General features: G+C 39.2%; 2 pseudogenes; both read right to left on the bottom strand.

Annotated features, from left to right (window-relative positions):
- Window positions 1–9,058: 9,058 nt before the first annotated feature.
- On the bottom strand, window positions 9,059–12,037 carry LOC127185339 (histone-lysine N-methyltransferase EHMT2-like; annotated as a pseudogene).
- A 5,425-nt stretch (window positions 12,038–17,462) lies between these two features.
- LOC127185338 (N-acylneuraminate-9-phosphatase-like) lies at window positions 17,463–18,143 on the bottom strand (annotated as a pseudogene).
- Between the last annotated feature and the right edge of the window lie 3,399 nt (window positions 18,144–21,542).

Raw genomic sequence — 21,542 nt, 5'->3', positions numbered from 1 at the left:
CCCAGAAGGCTGTGGATACTTTGATCTGACCCAACGCTCATTCAGAGACCCAGAATGATCACAAAACCCACAGTACAGTGGAGATGAGGATCACTGGCTGTGAGAGTCCAAAACGACAGGGCTAGCCTCCTGCCATCCACAACAGAGCTTTCGGCCTAGGGAAATCATGAGAAAACAAGTGAATCTATCATCAGACTCCCTACACCCAACTCTGGGAAGCTACCCAACAAAAACAGAGACAGCAAGATGTCTAAAGAACAGAGTAAAAGCATACGTAAAAAACCCCAAAACAATATGGTGTCTCCAGTTTCCAGCTATCCCAAAGAAAACAACCCAGAGAACTCAAAACACAACGGAAATACAAGAAAATGACCTCAAATCCTTAGCAATGAGGACTATAATGGAGGAAACAAATAAAATTTGTAAACAAATGCAGGAAGACGCAACCAAACAGGTGAGAGACATAAAAGAAGCACATAGAATGGACTGGAAAAACTTCAGGAAAATACAAAATACGAAAGAAATCAATAAAATGGGTCAATCTCTGAAGACTTATAAAGAGGCAATGGAAGAAACTCAGGAATATACAAACAATCAGATGAAAAAAATCAAAAAATCAGTTCAAGCTCTGAAGATGAAAATGGATTCAATGATAAAGACACAGACAGAAGAAAAACGGGAACATGAGACCTCAGAGATGAAGGTGAGCAACACAGAGGAAAGCCTGTCTAAAAGAATCTAAGAGATGGAGGAACGAATCTCAGGTCTAGAAGATACAATCACAGATCTTGAAGCAACCATTAAAGAAAATGCCAAATCTGCAAAACTCCTGACAGAAAACATCCAAGAAATCAAGGACAAGGCACCATGAAAAGAAGAAAATCTGAGGATAATAGGCATTGAAGAAAGAGAAGATATCAGACTCCAAGGCCCAGAAATTATTCTCAACAAAATCATAGAAGAAAATGTCCCTAATCTAAAGAAAGAGATGCCTATAAACATACAAGAGGCCTATAGAACACCAAATAGAATTGACCAGAAAAGAAAAACTGCCCATCACATAATAATCAAAACACAAAACATAAAGAATAAAGAAAAAAATATAAAAAGCTGCAAGGGAAAAGGGCCAAATAACATTTAATGGCAAACCTATCAGAATTACACTGGACTTCTCAGTAGAGACCATAAAAGCCAGAAGGGCCTGGACAGAGATCTTGAAAACCCTAAGAGACCACAGATGCCAGGCCAGACTACTTTACCCAGCAAAACTATCAATAACCATTGATGGTGAAAACAAAATATTCCATGGCAAAAACAAATTCAAACAGTACCTACCCACAAATCCAGCTTTACAGATGGTACAAGAAGGAAAACTCCATCCCAAAGGGTTAAGCTACAACCAAAATAGATAACTATCCCATGGCAAAAACACAACTACACAAACGTTCGACTGGAACCAACATCAAAATTAAGACTCTTAACAGTCACTGGTCATTAGTATCTCTCAACATCAATGGTCTCAATTCCGCAATAAAAAGACACAGACTAACTGAATGGGTTCATAAACAAGATCCAATATTCTTCTGTATTCAAGAAACACATCTCACCCATAACTATAGGCATTACCTCAGGGTAAAAGTTTGGAAAAAAAATTCCAAGCAAATGGTCCCAGGAAGCAAGCCGTTGTAACCATTTTAATATTGAACAAAATAGACTTTCAATGAAAATTAATCAAAAGGGATGAGGAAGGACACTTCATACTCATCAAAGGTAAAGTCAACCAAGACGACATCAGAATTCTGAACATCTATGCTCCCAATACAAAGGCACCCACATTTGTAAAAGATCTGCTAAAGAAGCTTAAACCACACATCAATCCCCACACAATAATAGTGGGAGAATTCAACACCCCACTCTCACTAAAGGATAAGTCATTGAAACAGAAACTAAGCTGAGAAATACCATCATGGCAAATGGATCTAACAGATACCTATAGAAATTTTCACCCAAACAAGAAAGAATATACCTTTTTCTCTGCACCCCATGGAACCTTCTGCAAAATTGATCACATAGCAAGCCTCAACAGATACAAGAGGATTGAAATAATACGTTGTATCCTATCAGATCACCATGGTCTTAGGCTGCAATTCAACAACAACAGAAATAACAAAAAGCCTACATGTACTTGGAAACTAAAAAACTCTCAGCTAAATGACACCTGGGTGAGGAAAGAAATAAAGAAAGAAATCAAGGACCTCCTGAAATTCAAAGAAAATGAAGAAACAACACACCCAAATTTGTGGGATACATTGAAAGCAGTGCTAAGAGGAAAATTCATAGCATTAAGTGCCTTTAAAAAGAAATTGGAAATATCGCACATAAGCATCTTAACGACACAACTGGAAGCCCTAGGGGGGAAAAAAAAGCAGAAACACCCAAAAGGAGTAGACGTGTGGAAATAATCAAACTCAGGGCTGAAATTAACAAATTAGAAACTAAGAAAACAGTCCAAAGAATCAACAAAACCAAGAGCTGGTTCTTTGAGAAAATCAACAAGATAGACAGAGTGTTAGCCAAACTAACTAAAAGGCAGAGAGACAGTATTGAAATCAACAAAATCAGAAATGAAAAGGGAGACATAACAACAGACACTGAAGAAATACAAAGAATCATAAGATCCCACTTTGAAGGCATATATGCCACAAAATTTGAAAATCTAAGGGAAATAGACGATTTTCTTTATCACTTTCACTTGCCAAAATTGAGTGAAGAACAGATAAACAAGCAAAATAGTCCCATTTTCCGTATAGAAATAGAAGCAATCATTGATAGTCTCCCAACCAAAAAAAAAGCCCAGGGCCAGATGGTTTCAGTGCAGAATTCTACCAGACCTTCAAGGGTGAGCTAATACCGATACTCTTCAAGCTACTCCATAAGATAGAAATGGATGGAACATTACCAAACTCATTCTATGAGGCTATAGTCACATTGATACCTAAACCTCACAAAGACTCAACAAAGAAAGAGAATTTCAGACCAATTTCTCTTATGAACATAGATGCAAAAATACTAAATAAAATACTTGCAAAACGAATACAAGAACACATCAAAGATATCATTCATCATGACCAAGTAGGCTTCATTCCAGGCATGCAGGGATGGTTAAATATATGGAAATCCATCAATGTAATCCACCATATAAACAAACTGAAAATAAAAAAACCACATGATCATCTCCTCAGATGCAGAGAAAGCATTTGATAAAATCCAACACCCATTCATGTTTAAAGTTTTAGAGAGATCGGGGATACAAGGCACTTTCCTCAACATAATAAAGGCTATATACAGCAAGCCAATAGCCAAAATCAAAGTAAATGGTGAGATACTCAAGGAAATTCCTCTAAAATCGGGAACAAGGCAAGGCTGCCCACTCTCTCCATATCTCTTTAACATAGTTCTCGAGGTTCTAGCCAGAGCAATAAGAAAACAAAAGGAGATCAAGGGGATCCAAATGGGAAAGGAGGAAGTCAAATTATCCCTATTTGCAGATGATATGATAGTGTACATAAGTGACCCTCAAAATTCCACCAGAGAACTCCTAAAGCTGATAAACACCTTCAGGAAATTGGCTGGATACAAAATTAAGTCGAAAAATCTATAGCCTTCCTATACACAAATGACAAGCTTGCAGAGCAAGAAATTAGGAAAACCACACCCTTCACATTAGCCACAAGCAATATAAAATAATTAGGAATTACTCTAACTAAGCAACTGAAGGATTTGTTGAAAAAAATTCAAACTCTGAAGAGATTGAAGATGACATGAGAAGATGGAATGATCTTCCTTGCTCATGGATCGGGAGAATTAGCATAGTAAAAATGGCTATGTTACCAAAAGCAATCTACAGATTCAATACAATCCCTATCAAATTACCTACACAATTTTAAAGACATTGAAAGTTCAGTTCTGAACTTCATATGGAAAAACAAAAAAACCCAGAATAGCTAAAACAATCTTGTACAACAAAAGATCTTCTGGAAGATTCTCCATTCCTGATATCAAACTGTACTATAAAGCAATAGTAATTAAAACAGCATGGTACTGGCACAGCAACAGGCTGGTTGATCAGTGGAATCGAATCAAAGACCCAGATATGAATCTACACACATATGGTCACTTGAGTTTTGACAAAGACGCCAAATCCATTCAATGGAAAAAGGATAGCATCTTTAACAAATAGTGCTGGTCTAACTGGATGTCTATGTGTAAAAAAATACAACTGGACCCATATTTGTCACCTTGCACAAAATTTAAATCCTCAACATAAAACCAGAGACACTAAGTCACTTAGAAGAAAAAGTGGGGAAAAGCCTGGAACATATTGGCACAGGAGACAATTTCCTGAACAGAACACCAACAGCACAGGCCTTAGTGTCAACAATTAACAAATGGGACCACATGAGGCTGAGAAGCTTCTGTAAGGCAGGAGAAACTGTCAGAGAACAAAGCGACAGCCTATAGACTGGGAAAAGATCTTCACCAACCCTACATCTGACATAGGTCTAATATCCAAAATATATAAAGAACTCAAAAAATTAAACACCACCAAACCAAATAACACAATTGAGAAATGGGGCTTGGAACTAAACACAGAATTCTCAACAGAGGAATATCAAATGGCTGAGAAACACTTAAAGAAATGCTCAACCTCCTTAGTCATCAGGGAAATGCAAATCAAAACAACTCTGAGATTCCATCTTACACCCATCAGAATGGCTAAGATCAAAAATTCAAGTGAAACTTCATGCTGGCAAGGATGTGGGAATAGAGGAACACTCCTTCATTGCTGGTGGGAATGCAAACTAGTACAGCCACTTTGGAAATCTATCTGGTGATATCTCAGAAAACTGGGCATAGGGCTTCCTCAAGACCCATCTATTCCACTCCTTGGAATATACCCAGAAGATGCTCCAGCACACAACAAGAAAATTTGCTCAACCATGTTCATAGCAGCCTTATTCTTTTTGTTTGTTTGTTTGTTTGTTTTTTGTTTGTTTTTTTTTTTTTTTTTTTTTGGTTTTTCGAGACAGGGTTTCTCTGTGTAGCCTTGGCTGTCCTGGACTTGCTTTGTAGACCAGGCTGGCCTCGAACTCACAGCGACCCGCCTGCCTCTGCCTCCCGAGTGCTGGGATTAAAGGCGTGCACCACCATGCCCGGTTAGCAGCCTTATTCTTAATAGCCAGAACATGGAAACAACCTAAGTGTCCCTCAGGAGAAGAATGGATAAAGAAACTGTGGTACATATACACTATGGAATACTACTCAGGTATTAAAAACAAGGAATTCCTGAAATTTGTAGACAAATGGATTGAGTTAGAAATGATCATGAGTGAATTAATCCAGAAGCAGAAAGACTCAAATGGTATATACTCACTTGTATCTGCATACTAGCCCTAGGGCGTGCCCCATGAAAGTCTTTACTTAGCAGGGAACTGGGACAGAGGGGAGGACATCCTATTGGGATTCTAGATGAGAGAAGCCTGGGAAGACAGCAAAGTAGAAGGATCCAGAGGGGCCTAGAAACCTACAAGAAGAACATTATTATAGGCAGATTTGGGCTCAGGGGTCCTGCTAAAACTAAAGCACCAGCCAAGGACAATACAGGCTGCAAACTATAAACCCCTACCTAGATCTAGCCAATGGACAGGACATTCTCCACAGTTGAGTGGAGAGTGGAGTACAACTTTCACACGTACTCTGGTGCCTCATATTTGACCACGTCCCCTGGAGGGGGAGACCTGGTGGCACTCAGAGGAAGGATAGTAGGCTGCCAAACAGAGACTTGATACCCTATGAGCATATAAAGGGGGAGGAAGTCTCCCTCAGACACAATCATACGGAGGGGAGTAAGCAGAAAATGGGAGGGAGGGAAGAATGGGAGGATACAAGGGATAGGATAACCATTGAGATATAACAGGAATAAATTAATAAGAAAAAGAAAAAAAAAAGAAAAAATAAGAAGAGGATGAGACAGAACTTAGTAAAATTTCAATTTGCAGATCTTGAAACTCTGTTTTTGTTAGGAGGTAGCTATAATCTGTCCATGTCAAGATATGATAGTGAACTTTGTACCTGATACTGAAGTGTTGGAAGACAAGGAGGGCATTTTTTGTTTGATTTCCTTTATATACTATCTGGTATACTACTACTTTAATCCTATTGAGATATTCTGAGTCATGGCAATTACATTTATTCCCTAAATGCTATGTTTTGTACCTTGTACACAGTACAATCACTAAATCTAAGGTGATAATAGATTAGATATTGATATTTAAATTCTAGCATGCATGAGAATCATTGGGAAAATTGATAAATTATAGATTGCTGAGCCTCATCCCCACAGTTTATGATTAATTAAACCTGAGGATAATCTTGATGACTTCCATAATGAAGAAGTTCTTAACTATTTCACACAAAACTTTCTTCCACAAGCATGCATTTCATATATTTTCTGTATATTTATGAGGGTCAAGAATAGAAAGTAGTACTTTGCTCAGAAACATGTATTCCTACTTTTAGTTATGTCCTAGATTCAGATGAGAGTTGAGTAAATAACTCATAGCATTTATTATTTATGGGCTGTTTATATACTGTGATAATCTTAATTACTAGATTGTTTTGTAAGGTAGAAGCCAATTTTGAAGACATGCCTTGCAAATATATGTTGATAGAAATAGTGAATCACTGCATGGCCGAGCTAGCTTTTCAAAATCTCGACTAATCAACAAGTTGCTATTCTACCAAATATGTTTCCTATATAGGGGAAATAAATTGCTTACTAAAATAACAACCAGGTGATGGATATGAACATAAAGCTAAAAATCTTTCAGGTCCTGCATCATGTCAACGAACTGTTATATAGAATTTGGATCCTTGCATTTAGAAGAATAACTTAAACAAGAGGTATGTAAATATTCCTCCCTATAACTTAAAATTGTTACTGGAACATTCTACCTGCTGCAAGAGGTCAAATATTTTTTCCAATAATTCTATCTTTTAGAAGGAACCTCTAGCAATGATAAAGTGCAAACAGTTCTCAAGAGGGAGCTATGTTGGTATGATAAGCAAAGAAGTAGAAGGTTGAGGTAAGGTACATCTTTTTTAACCTAGGACTCTATTTTCTGTGCAGCCAAGGGAACACATGAGGTTTCCTATCCAGGCTACAGAAAGGAATTTAAGGATCCAAGATGGCGGAGAGCAGTGTGGACAGTGTTTAGAAACTCCAGTAAACGATTCAGGGAATTGCATGGAATTCTTAACCAGGAACACAAAGCTCCCCGCCCCAATATAGCAGGAGTACTCCACAGTTTGAAAGGACCAAACTACAGAAAACCTGCTTACCTCTGCACATAGGAGGAGCGTGGATATTCTCGGACTATATTACATTTCAATTGTTATCCCATCCTTTGTTTCCTCCCATTCCTCCCTCCCTCCCATTTTCCCCTTACTCCCCTCCCCTATGACTTTGAATGAGGGGGACTTCCTCCCCTGTATATGCCCATAGGGTATCAAGTCTCTTCTTGGCAGCCTGCTATCCTTCCTCTGAGTGCCACCAGGTCTCCCTTTCCAGGGGACATGGTCAAATATGGGGCACCAGAGTTCGTGTGAAAGTCATACCCCACTCTTGCTTCCAACCCAGGTCCAAGCCTAGGATGAAAGTTGAATAAAGAGTCATCTTTGTTCATAGACAGGTTAGCCAGCTGTTGGTTGTTTTTTTGAGACAGGGTCTCATATATCTACTCCGGGCTTAGAAACTGCTTTGTAGCTGAAGATGACCTTAAACTCCTAATTCCCCTGCCTCTACTTCCTAAGTGTTAAGTTTACAGGTTTGCACCACATAGGTTCTGCCTGTATCAGCTCTATTCAACCTAAGATTATATAACATGTGAGGCCATAATTATATCTAAAACACAATGTAAAACATGAAAGGAGTCTCTGTTGGGCTATGGACACTTATTAGCAACAACTGAGAGAAGCAGACAGCATGATGGAACCTGAAAATTCAAAAATGTGGGATTCTCAAATCTCCTATTACGTCTTCAGTTATAAGTGAATGACATCCATCTCATACCATGCCTTCTTGCTGTGTAAATGAAATTGTATCATTCTTTTAGTTGAACAATTGACAGCTGTGTTATTTCTGTTACAAAGAGTGAGTTTCACAATAGATATAATAAATACAAAGATAATGTAATATACCCAGAATAATTTTTTTCTAGTATAGGTTTTTTGCTGTCCTTTGGAAGACTGATCTCTTTTTCTCTTTTTCAATTTATGTTCTATGTAGACTTAAAAAATAAATCCTTTAAGCTTGGAAGCCTCAGGCCTAAATTGAATGTCTCCATCTGATCTTTTCCCTGAGGTGTCAACAAACCCTACAGAAAAGGAGGAAGAAAGAACGTAAGAGCCAGAGAAGACAGTGGATGCCAAGGAAACATGGCCTTCTAGGCACAGCATGACTGATAAAATATGAACTCATAGAGACTGTGTCAGCATGCACATGGCCTACATGATTCTGGTCATGGTAAAGTCCTAGATCTGAAAGGAGAAGTGGACATATGGCCCCATCCCTAACTCAGACGTTATCTCCAATTAATAACCACTTGCAAATAATAGTTTTCTCTAAGGAAATCTCACCAGGGAAACACTGTTACTTTTGGGTAGGACCCATGCTCAGCAATAGGTGGCCAACACAAAATGAACAGAATAGCATCTTTGGATGTTTCTTGTCTCATAATGTTCTTTCAGGGCTTTTTCTTTCATTTAAAAAATTTTTTTATTACCAAACCCAATGGTTATTGTGAACCCAGAAAATCAGTTCGCTGAGGCCTAATTTCAATTAGCAAACTGAGGCAGGGCCCCGGCGTGGTGTGGCCAGCCCTGGTCACACTCCTAGTGAGAAACCAGCTCACTAGGATCTAAGGTCTACTGGGGCCTCTGCTGGAAGAATGCATGGGATGTGTGAAGAAGGGCAGTGCCCTGCCGGATTTGAGAGTCCTTAGGTGTTGATGGGTGGCAGGGAGCTGAGCTCAGGCTGCATCTCATGGTGCGGGTCCAGGAGGGCCAGGCGACTCTGCTCCAGGGCGATGGCCTCGGCCGAGTACTTGCACTTTTCGGAGCCACACAGGCAGGGGAAATGCTTGCTTTTGATATCCCAGAATCGATCGCCATAGTCAAACCCCAGCTCCTCCCCAGGCTGAATGTCCTTGGAACTGAAGAATGCGATTCGGGGAAAGCGTAGGTCTTGGTGCACTGTGAAGACGCGGACAGGGATGACATTGGGGTCACAAAGGTGGTTGATGAAGCGGCTGATGTTGCCATAGTAACGAGCATCAACGCAGTAAACCTCTCCGTCCTTGTTGTCTAAATCGAAGAGGTAAGAATCATCTTTTCTCAGATCAGCCTCGGCATCAGAGATCAGCTCCCCAATGTACTCACAGATATATGTGCCCTGGGGAATGGTCTGCAAGGTGCGGATCCCCCAGCCCATCTTGGCTGTACGGTAGAGCTGTAGCCGCACCTTGATGCCATTCTGCACCACGCGGTTCTTGCAGCTTCTCCAGCAGGAGCATGCCTGGTTACACTCAAAGATCAGGGGGGGTTCGATCTTGTTAAACTCCCGGAGCAGGCGTCCGTCCTTGTCATACCAGCAGCGAAGGCTGAGCTGGCCACATAGGCAGTTGGAGCTGGAACAGTCGTCCACACACGTGCAGTGTTGTAGATGGGTGATGTTCCGGTCGATGTTCATGGGGGATGTCTCACAGTTTTCAGAGATGTACTTGTAGTCCTCAGGACATGGCTCTCCATCCACATCATTGACGCAAGATATGGGCACATTCTCGTAGCCTCGAGTTACATCCCGGCAGATGATGTTCTTGGTGAGGACAGCCTGGTTCTCCACGCTGACACTCAGTTTGCGATTGAGCTGCAGTGCGAAACACAGGTCAGAGCGCTCTGGAGTCAGATCCCACGCCATGTCTCCTTCTTTGTTCCGAAGCTCAGGATTGGCACCTCAGGAGAAAAACAGCAGAATACGGTCATGGTTACTCTCTCTGGCAGTTATGTGGAGCGGGGTGTCCCCGTGGTAGTTCACAGTGTGGAGGTCACACTGAGCGTTGAGCGGAACCTCAACAATGGAGGCACTGCCAGTGAGGGAGGGCCAGAGAAGGCAGATGCTTTCCTCATTGTCCGTGATTGTGACGTCAGCACCCCGTCAGCAGCATACCAATCACATCAATTGGCTGCCCAGATGACGTGCGTCCAGCCCCCACTGTCCTGAGCGTTGACGTCCACCTGCCCTGTGCTCAGCAGCAGGCTGACAATGTCCAAGTTCCCAATTTTGGCAGTATGGAGACAGTTGGAGCCATCCTCTTCTTTGCTGTATCATTTTAAAAAAAATTATCTTTAAATTGTTCTTCCTTCATTCCTTCCTTCCTCCTCCTCCTCTTCCTCCTCCTTGTCCTCCTCCTCCTCTTCCTACTCTTCCTCCTCTACAGGGCTTTTGCATATATATTATGGTTTCTTGTTTTGAGTCTTTCTGGGATTCGTGAGTGTCAAATGAGTGGCTTTCTTTTCTATATCTGTTTCATGTGCTTTCTCCCTTCTGTTTGTTGGTTTTGTCATATTCCAATGTGTTAGTTTTTGTTTTATCTTGTTTTGTTTTATTATTATTCCTTAGTAACCTGTTGTTTTCTAATGAAAAACAGAAATGAGGTGCATCTGGTTAGGAGGGGGTGGGGAAGAACTAGTGGATGGCGAGGAAACTGCAATCAGGACATATTATTTGAATATATATATATATATATATATATATATATATATATATATATATTTTCCTTTTTTGTTTGTTTTTGGAGACAGGGACTTTCTGTGTAGCTTTGGCTGTTCTGGACTCACTTTGTAGATCAGGCCAGCCTCAAACTCACAGCAATCCACCTGCCTCTGCCTCCCGAGTACTGGAATTAAAGGCGTGCGCCACCGCGCCCGGCTTATATATTTATTTTCAATAAAAGGAAAAAATTCCTCTACTTTGCTTTAAGTTCTTCATCCATCAACATTTGGTGTGATAAAGATTTAATTCAATATTTATTGCCAGATTGTCAATAAAACCACTTTCAAAGGCAAGTCTAAAGGATCCTGTAATATTATAAAAGAGCACCATTGGAGTAAATTATAATTATATTTCTTTTATGCTGAAATGAAAGGTCACTTCCTCAGGTCTTTACTCATACCAAACTATCAAATGTGTATTCTAATAAGCTACATTCAACATTTTAAGCACACTATCTTTATTGGTTTCTTTCTATACTCCATTTCTTTTACTGATTTGCATTTCTGTTTATCCAGTATCCTCTAATAATGCCATGACTTGCTTAGCAAAATGCTGCCACTTCTGGCGACTGACCAAGTTTACACAATATACTTTCACATAAAGCTTCCTCATAGCCGACTACTATGTGAACTATTTTAGTAGGGATTTTATAATGCCATTTTGTAATTAAATGAGAGAAAATTAGGATCCAATTTCAAACTAACTTAACAAAGTCATTATCTATCATTTTGACCCAAAAAGCACTAGGCTGTATCTTGTTTGTGTAATATGTAGCAAGTTGGAGAGGCATGTCACTTATCCTAAATTTTAATATTATATTAATATTTGTTTTATACATATTTTGATATACATATCTGAACATACTATAATTATGTTTAATAAAATGTAGGGATATATAGAAAGCTCAAATCATGTATGGATATTTATCCCTTAAACTAAGATAGCATCTACAGGTTTCTATAAGAATGTTATTATAGGGGGGATTCCAAGATGGCGCCGACCAATAAGCCACGTATCTGATCTACTCCGAGGAGACCAGAGACATAAGTGGAGCAACAGATTGCTGGACTTTGAGAACTGTAGATGAGTGGGGCCACAAAAGCCACAGACCAGACAGGGGGCCTACCTCCCTGGGACAAGCAACATCCCGGAGGTACTAAACACACTCCCCAAACTCTGGAACAGAATTCATATGCAAACTGCAGCCTGTATATAAAGCACAGACTTGCTGTTTGGGGAGGGGATTTTCCGGAGTCCCCAGCCAGAGGAGTCTCAGTGAAGAGGGTGAATCTGCCCTAGGTCCTCCTTCCACACCAACCCAAACTGCGGAGGTCACCCGCCTAGGTGGAGTGGAAACACAGAGACAGCTAAAGCGGGACTGCAGCTCGCTGGCCATCCGGGGCCCAACATAACACCAATCACAGCGGACTGAGCCTGCAAACAGTGGCACTGAGAAATCAGCTTGGACTGCTTCCATAGACCTATTGGGAGCTGTGGGTCTTGCCTAGAGCAATAGCTGAGCATCATAGCCTTGCGGGAAGACCTGGTTCTACCGGCTTCCGTCAGAGCTCTGCAACCCTATTGTTCCTACCCAGCTGCAAGGCACTGGCCCTGCACTCCCCAAACGAGAGAGCCTAGCTGGGGCTCCTGGCCCTGAGCAAGGCAGGCACTCTCACATCATCGGGAGACGAGACGTGGGTGGGTCATGTTTGCAGTGTCTAATTGTTGACCTAGAGCGTCAGTGGAGTGTCATAGCCCAGCGGGAAGATCTGGTTCCGCGGGTGACTGCCAGAGCTCTGCAACCCTACTCTTCCTAGTTTACCAGCTGCAAGGCACTGGCCCTGCACTACTGGAAGAGAGAGCCTATCTGGGGCTCCTGGCCCCAACAAGGCAGGTACTCTCACATTATCGGGAGATGAAACATGGGTCTTGCTTGCAGTATCTAATTGCTGACCAAGAGCGACCTTGGTCCCTCCAGGCATATAGTTCTGGGAGAGGTTGGACAGCGCTACAGGGTATAGAGACAGGGCTAAAAGACAGCTACACCCCCAGATGATCTGAACTACCTGGAGTGTTGACTACAAAGTCACAGGAAGGACAGGCAGCGGGGATCAACTTACACAACCAGAACATTTGTGTCCGGACCTTATTCTAGGTCACAAAACTGCTGATCTGAATTACAGCAGTAAAGTCCAAACAGATATCTACTCTGGCTGACATAGCCTGGAGCCAACGGTGCAGAGGAACATCACCAGGAGTGAAACCGGATCACCTACTTGTTCCATGGAAATACTCCCTGATTCCCACAAGCAAGAGCACCTGACCTATAATCAGTCATCAATTAACCACTCTCAACCAGCAAAGGGCACTACAAAATACCTGCCAACATCAGAGCCATCAAAATGACAAGAGGACAGCAAAAGATTGCTAACAAAAACCAAAACAGTTTGGCATCTCCGGATCCCAACGAAAACAACCTAGAGAACCTAACAGCAATGGATAGTCAAGAAAATGACCTCAAGTCCTTACTAAAGAAGATGATAATGGAAGAAACAGAATCTGTAAACAAATGCAGGAGGAGACAAACAAGAGGGCTGAAGAGTTAAAAGAGTTATATAAAGAGGCACTTGAAGAATTTCAGAAAAATATAAATAACCAAATGAAGGAAATGATTAAAACAGTCCAAGACACGAAGAAAAAAATGGAAGCAATGATGCAGGAACACACAGAAGAAAAACGTGATCAAGAGGCATCAAAGAAGAAAGCAAGCATCTCAGAGGTGGCCTTATCTAACAGATTGCAAGAAATGGAAGAACGAATATCGGGACTTGAAGATACAATCGCAGAACTGGAAACAACCATTCAGGGAAATGCTAAATCTGAAAAGTTTCTGAAACAGAGCATTTAAGAATTAAAAGACAACATGAAAAGATGAAATTTGAGAATAATAGGGATAGAGGAAAGAGAAGGCAGCCGACTCCACAGCCCAGAAAATAACTTTAATTGAATAATGGAAGAAAATTTCCCCAATTTGAAGAAGGAGATGCATACGCGCATACAAGAGGCCTACAGAACATCAAATAGAATAGATCTGAAAAGAAAATCTTCCCGCCACATAATAATAACAACACAAAATATACAGAACAAGGAAAAAATATTGAAAGCGGCAAGAGAAAAAGGCCGAGTAACATACGAAGGCAAACCTATCAGAAGTACTCCTGACTTCTCAGCAGAGACCATGAAGGCCAGAAGGGCCTGGACAGAGGTGTTGCAAACCCTAAGAGAACACAGATACCAGACAAGACTACTATATCCAGCAAAATTATCAATAACCATTGATGGAGAAGACAAGTGATTTCATGACAAAAACAAATTCAAACAGTACCTAGCCACAAATACGGCTTTACAGAAGTTATTAGAAAGAAAACTTCACCCCAACTGGTCAAACTACAACCAAAACTATATAGGAAATAGGTAACTATACCATTGCAAAATCACAACCTCACAGAATCTCGACTGTTACAAATACCAAAAATGAAGGGACTTACCACAAACTGGTCATTAATATCTCTCAATGTCAATGGTCTCAATTCTCCAATAAAAAGACCCAGACTAATGGATTGGATGCATAAACATGACCCAACATTCTTCTGCATTCAAGAAACACACATCAACCACAAGGACAGACATTGCCTCACAGTAAAAGGTTGGGGAAAATATTCCAAGCAGATGGCCACAAGAAACAAGCTGGGGTAGCCATTCTAATATCTAATAAAATAGACTTTCAACCAAAATTAATCAAAAGAGATGAGGATGGACACTTCATACTCATCAAAGGTAAAGTCAACCAAGAAGACATCACAATTTTGAACATCTATGCTGCGAATACAAGGGCTCCCACATTTGTAAAAGAGTTATTAACAATGCTTGCCCCACTCACCGATAACCACACATTAATAGTGGGAGACTTCAACACCCCACTTTCACTCAAGGATAGGTCTTTGATTCAAAAACTAAGCTGGGAAATAACCTCATTAACCAATGTCATGAATCAAATGGATTTAACAGATATCTACAGAACTTTCCATCCAAACTCAAAGGATTATACCTTTTTCTCAGCACCCCATGGAATGTTCTCTAAAATTGATCACATAGTTGGTCATGAAGCAAACCTCAACAGATACAAGAAGATTGAAATAATACCTTGTATCTTATCATATCACCGTGGTCTAAGGCTGGACTTCAACAACAACAGAAATAACAAAAAGCATACTAACAAGTGGAAACTAAACAACTTTCTACTTAATGACACATGGGTCACGGAAGAAATAAGGGAAGAAATAGACTTCCTGAAATTCAATGAAAATGATGGAACAACATACCCAAATTTGTGGGACACATTGAAAGCAATGCTAAGAGGAAAATTAATAGCAATAAGTGCCTTTAAAAAGAAAAAGGAATCATCCCACATAAACAACTTAACAACACATCTGGAAGCTCTAGATAAAAAAGAAGCAGAAACACCCAAGAGGAGTAGACGCCTAGAAATAATCAAACCCAGGGCTGAAATCAATAAATTAGAAACAAAGAGAACAATCCAAAGAATCAACAAAACCAAGAGCTGGTTCTTTGAGAAAATTAAAAAGATAGACAAACCATTAGCCAATCTAACTAAAAGACAGAGAAGCACTATCCAAATTAACAAAACCAGAAATGAAAAGGGAGACATAACAACAGACACCGAAGAAATACAAAGAATCGTAAGAACCTACTTTAAAGGCCTTTATGCCACAAAATTAGAAAATTTAAGGGAAATGGACAAATTTCTCGACTGATTCCATTGGCCAAAATTGAACCAAGACCAGATAAACAAATTAAACAGCCCTATTTTGCCTATAGAAAAAGAAGCAACCATTGATAGTCTCCCAACCACAAAAAGCCCAGGGCCACATGGTTTCAGTGCAGAATTCTACCAGTCCTTCAAAGAGGAGCTAATACCGACACTATTCAAGCTATTCTAAAAGATAGAAATGGACGGAATATTACCAAATTCCTTCTATGAGGCCACAGTCACATTGATACCTAAACCTCACAAAGACCCAACAAAAAAAGAGAATTTCAGACCAATTTCTCTTATGAACATTGATGCAAAAATACTCAACAAAACACTCGCAAAGCGAATACAGCAGCATATCAAAGACATCATTCACCATGACCCATGACCCGGTAGGATTCATTCCAGGCATGCAGGGATGGTTTAACATATGGAAATCCATCAATGTAATCCATCATATGAACAAACTGAAAGAGAAAAACCACATGATTATCTCTTAAACAAACTGAAAGAGAAAAACCACATGATCATGTCTTTAGATGTTTAAAGTTCTGGAGAGATCGGGAGTACAAGGCACTTATCTAAACATAATAAAAGCTATATACAGCAAACCAACAGTCAACATTAAATTAAATGGAGAGATACTCAAGGAAATCCCTCTAACATCGGGAACCAGACAAGGCTGCCTGCTGTCCCCATATCTCTTCAATATAGTTCTTGAAGATCTAGCCACAGCAATAAGGCATCAAAAAGAGATCAAGGGGATCCAAATAGGAAAGGAAGAAGTCAAATTATCCCTATTTTCAGATGATATGATAGTGTATATAAGTGACCCACAAAATTCCACCAGAGAACTCCTACAGCTGATAAACACCCTCAGCAAGTTGGCAGGATACAAAATAAACTCAAAAAAGTCAGTAGCTTTCCTGTATACAAATGACAAACAGGCAGAGGAAGAAATTAGGAAAACTACTCCCATCACAATAGCCACAAACAATATAAAATATCTAGGAGTAACTCTAACCAAGCAAGTGAAGGACTTATTCGAAAAAAACTTCAAACCTCTGAAGAAAGAGATTGAAGATGACATCAGAAGATGGAGGGATTTACCTTGTTTGTGGATCGGGAGAATCAACACAGTAAAAATGGCCATCTTACCAAAACCAATTTACAGGTTCAACCCAACCCCTATCAAAATACCTACAAAATATTTTGAAGATATTGAAAGATCAATTCTCAAATTCATATGGAGAAATAAAAAACCCAGAATAACAAAAACAATCCTATACAATAAAAGATAATAGATAAGAACATACACAATGAATGCAGGCATAATATTTATAATAAAATTCATCTAAAATATGTAAAATTTCACTATGAAATGTCTTGATTTGTATGATTTAGTACTTATATTGACCAGACTCGATTGCCTGAATCTCTATTTTATAATATCTTTTTTTTTCTAAAGTATCAATTTCTACTCAATAAACCAGTATATAAGATATCTTGCCTTTTTTCAAGTTTTCTGGACTACACTATTAAAACCTGGATTTCAGATATGAACAACCAGCCTACAGTTAACAACAGCAGCAGGGTCGGGAGGGTCTTCACAGCGTAGTTGTGAATCTCTTACCCACATTATTCTTAGAACTGAACCAAATATACATAATGCCTTAGCTTTCCTTAGTTCTACATTGGAAAATGGCTCTGAACATGGCCACTGTGCCTTCTGCGTGTTTACACAGATTTGCTGACTTTGCAGTCTATGCTTTGCAAGACAGCAGGTAATTCCAGCACAGAGGAAACCATATAGTGAGGCATGGGGGATGATGTCAGTGGCACCCTTCCACTCTTGTATATCCAGACTGAGGCTTTCAGTCCTGCATCGAGGCCTCCTTATATATCGGTTTCTAGTGTGTCACCAACCATGACACGGTCCCCAGGTTACACTCCATGGAGATCACAGCAGTTAGAAACTATGAAAGATGCTGGTTTCTCCTCTTTCTGCTCTCCTCCTATCACAATAGCATCAAAGTAAAACCAGTAGACACAAGCCTCAATATTTTTCCTCCGTGTGTGTCTGTCACAGTTTGTTAACAAGAGCAGGCAGACCTCTGCAAAGTACAGTGAGCACGGCTTTGACATCTTCTGCTAGGGTCATATACTCTAAATGTGTAGATTTCCATGGGACTTAACACTCTTCAGCCAATTTCCTATTGCCATCCCCACCTTTGGTTTCCTGGAATACTTCTTTTCAGTGTGAAGTCCTTAAGTCTGTGATGCATGTACTGTAAGAACTATGATACATTTGCTGAGTTTAAGTTGAACTTTATCACATATGCTATCAGCCTCTTCTTTGTCGTGGTACTTTGACTGTAGGAGCTTTATTACCAGCCTCTGAAGAACTACCTTCTTCATCAGAGGGTCCTACACTGGAACCAGATGACAGCACAGCAACAAAACCTTCCTTAAATTCCTCTAAGTCAACCCTGGCCAAGTCGTCATTTCTAAGAAGAATCTGAAGCAGGGCCAGCAGTTGCTCCTCCATTCTAAGTTTAGTGCATAGCTGGGTCAACTCTTCCTGGTCCAGAAACCTGGCCCCTGTGGTGTCACGGCTGCTGTAGACACCCCTAATCTGTGAGACATAGTCTTTCTTTTCTTCCTTGTCCATCCCATAGCAGGCTGGGGAGTGGGAAGATCTGCTTTATGAACCATGAGTTGGCATTCGGGATCAAGGAGTCTGATGAAAGGTGATCCCTGAAGGGTCCCTTGGGCATGTGTTCCTCCACCGTTCTTTTTGTCTGGTGGCCATGCTCCTCTGGACTTCCAAGGCAGAATTTGGAATATTACAATTATGTATACTCAAGTTTGATTATGTTTTATGATTATTTCTAATGAAAATACTGTAAAGTATTTTAATCAATCTCTTCTGAACATGTATACAGAAATGAACCACTTTCCAATACCAGAAAAGCATTATAATATGAAGAGAAAATCAAAGCACATGATCCTTTGTAAGTTTCATAAATTAATATACTGCCATTATTTTTATAGCATTTACTAAGCATAAATTATCAGTATTAGTGACAAGCATTTTAAAAATCTGTGAATATAAACATTAAATATTATAGAGTGCTTATTTTTTCACAGCCGATATAACTGGAACTTGCATCAATGCTAGGCAATTAATCCAGAAATCCTATTGGTGCTTGTGTGTTCCCATTAACACATTCACAAAGATAGAAAATCTTCTTGATTGGCTAAAGAACTGGTCAATTATGAGTCATTGCTGTCAGAAGTAAGAAATTGCAAAATGAGTGCTGGTAATTCTTACCTACCATGAACTGTTTTCTGGCAACTAGACTATGATCCCAGTAGAGTGAAGCAGACATGATTATTTCAAACCATAACAATATCAAAACCAATAGGAGTACTGATTCTGCCTTTAGAACAGCTTGCCCTTCTGATCATGTGGTGGTTTCATTTAATTTTTAAGAAAGATAAATGTATTTCTATTTTATATGTATAGGTGTTTTGCCTGAGTGTATGTATATGGTACACAGGCATGTCTGCAAAGACCAGAACAGAGTACTGGATTCTCCTGGAGCTGGAGTTAAAGACAGTTGTGAATTACCATGTGGATGTTGGGAATCTAACTCAGGTCCACTTCAGTGGAAGAGTTGCCAGTAGTTTTAGCAGCCGGGCCATTTCTCCAGCCCCTGTTTCTACTGAGATGGACAATCTAGTAAGTGGTATGGTCCTGCTGAGGAACATACTCACTTTTGTTTTATAACAAGTTCTAAAGAGTATTTAAATATACACATTATTAGAATATTAAAAATTAAATGTATTATTTTAAGACATTTACTTACTTGTAAATGTTTTACAACATTGACAACTTATTTGACAGCTTATAACACAAATTCATCTGTAATGCAGTTTTTAAATATACAAATTCAGAACTCAAATGACTCTAGTCCCTCAACAACAAAAACAGAAAGAACTAATTTGTGCTGGGGGTATAGTTAAGTAGTAGAGTACTTGACTAATGTGAACAAGGCCCTAGATTTAATAGTCTGAATTGAAAAAGAGTGTCTTTCTTGTTAGAAAATGAGAGAAAAATACAATTAAACAGTTACGGAATCCACCAAAGTCAATATATTTCCATTACATAATAATAGGCTTAACTATGCATCTGCCTGTTTGGCATATTTTAAAGTCTTTGCTAAGTCCCCATTTTCACATTATACAATATGATTAAGTCATTTGTTAAAATTTATGTCACTAGTGATTTTATTTGTTCCCTCAAAAGAGAAATAATAGTCTTGGAGAAAAATCCTATTTCTTTCTACATTTTCTTTCAGTCCAGTCAATTTGTTGACATTTTCTTAATATTTTACATATACATTTATATTATTACACATAAATAAAATGAACTATATACAGTAAGAAGAACCATGAAACAATCAGGAATTATATAAATGTTATATTCATAGTGTTTTAGCTATTTGTATTTAGCAGCCTTGAAGAAAACATCATTCCAATCTTGGTGAATCTAAAATTCTGAATGAAAATCAATATCTATCATATCTCATCTCTATCAACTTAAAACATCTATCTAGACCTAAAAATATCTTTACCCCTAAACAACTATGCTTAATTGTAAAACTAAAATATCTGGTCTTCTTCAACTTTATCAGAGACTTGAGAAGGAATAAAGTTAATTAGCTGAGTATACAGGAAGTGCAGGTTAGCAGCTTCCCAAATGAGACAGTTTACTGCCTGAACACTCACCCAAAATTCTTTATAACATTGGAGCATCATCTTCAGCCTTCTGGCCCAATAGATCTCACAGATATATTTGTGAGGCAGGAACTATTGAGGACTTGCTTACCCAGTCTTGGCAGAGTTTGGCCGTCAACTCTATGTGCATCTAAGCTTGCCCATTTTTAGGCAGACTTCTATTTGTAGCTGAAACAAGAACATTTCCCCCACTAGCTTGTTTGCCATATTTGAAGCTATCTCCATAAGAAGTTTCTTTGATGTTCATCATCTTTTTTGAAGTAGGCTGAGTATTGGCAGGAGTTAACCTGTCTTATTGTCAATGAATCTTTAAAATAATAAAACATCTTGAAATGCCACATTCTGTAGGTCTCTGAGGTTTTTGAAGACATTATCTCACTATTTTAACTTATCTATCTATAGAATCATATCTATCTGTTACACCTAGGATGTATATTCTTGTGATAAAAATAGACTAGTAATTGACATGACCATGATTTGACCAACAACTAGCTTGTATTACTTACTTATCCTAAACAGCCTTCAATAGCATTTTCAAAGTATTAGAGGTAAATCTTGTATTATAATTGAGTTGTATGGGTAAAATACTTCATATTAGAATATATATATATATATATATATATATATATATATATATCATACGTTTGAAGAGTAAAACAAATACGTTGTGTATGCCCTCATTTTAGCACATTACTGACTTTTAAGATTCAACTTCCATTTACAACAACAACAGCATCAGCAGCAGCCACAACAACAACAGCAATAACAAAACACATATTGGGTTTGATGCAATTCCAGAGAAAATGATGACTTTTTATGGTATTTGAAATATAGCTACTGGGGGTGGTCGCACACGCCTTTATTCCTAGCATTCAGGAGGCAGAGGCAGGCAGATTGCTGTGAGTTCAAGGCCAGCCTGGTCTACAAAGTGAGTCCAGGATGGCCAAGATAACATAGAGAAACCCTGTCTCAAAAAACAAACAAACTAACAACAACAAAAAAAAAAAAAAAAAA

The sequence above is a fragment of the Acomys russatus genome, chromosome X, assembly GCF_903995435.1.
Source record: "Acomys russatus chromosome X, mAcoRus1.1, whole genome shotgun sequence".
Classification (NCBI taxonomy): domain Eukaryota; kingdom Metazoa; phylum Chordata; class Mammalia; order Rodentia; family Muridae; genus Acomys; species Acomys russatus.
The sequence above is the reverse complement of the archived record's forward strand: the minus strand, read 5'-3'. Positions and strand labels throughout refer to the sequence as shown.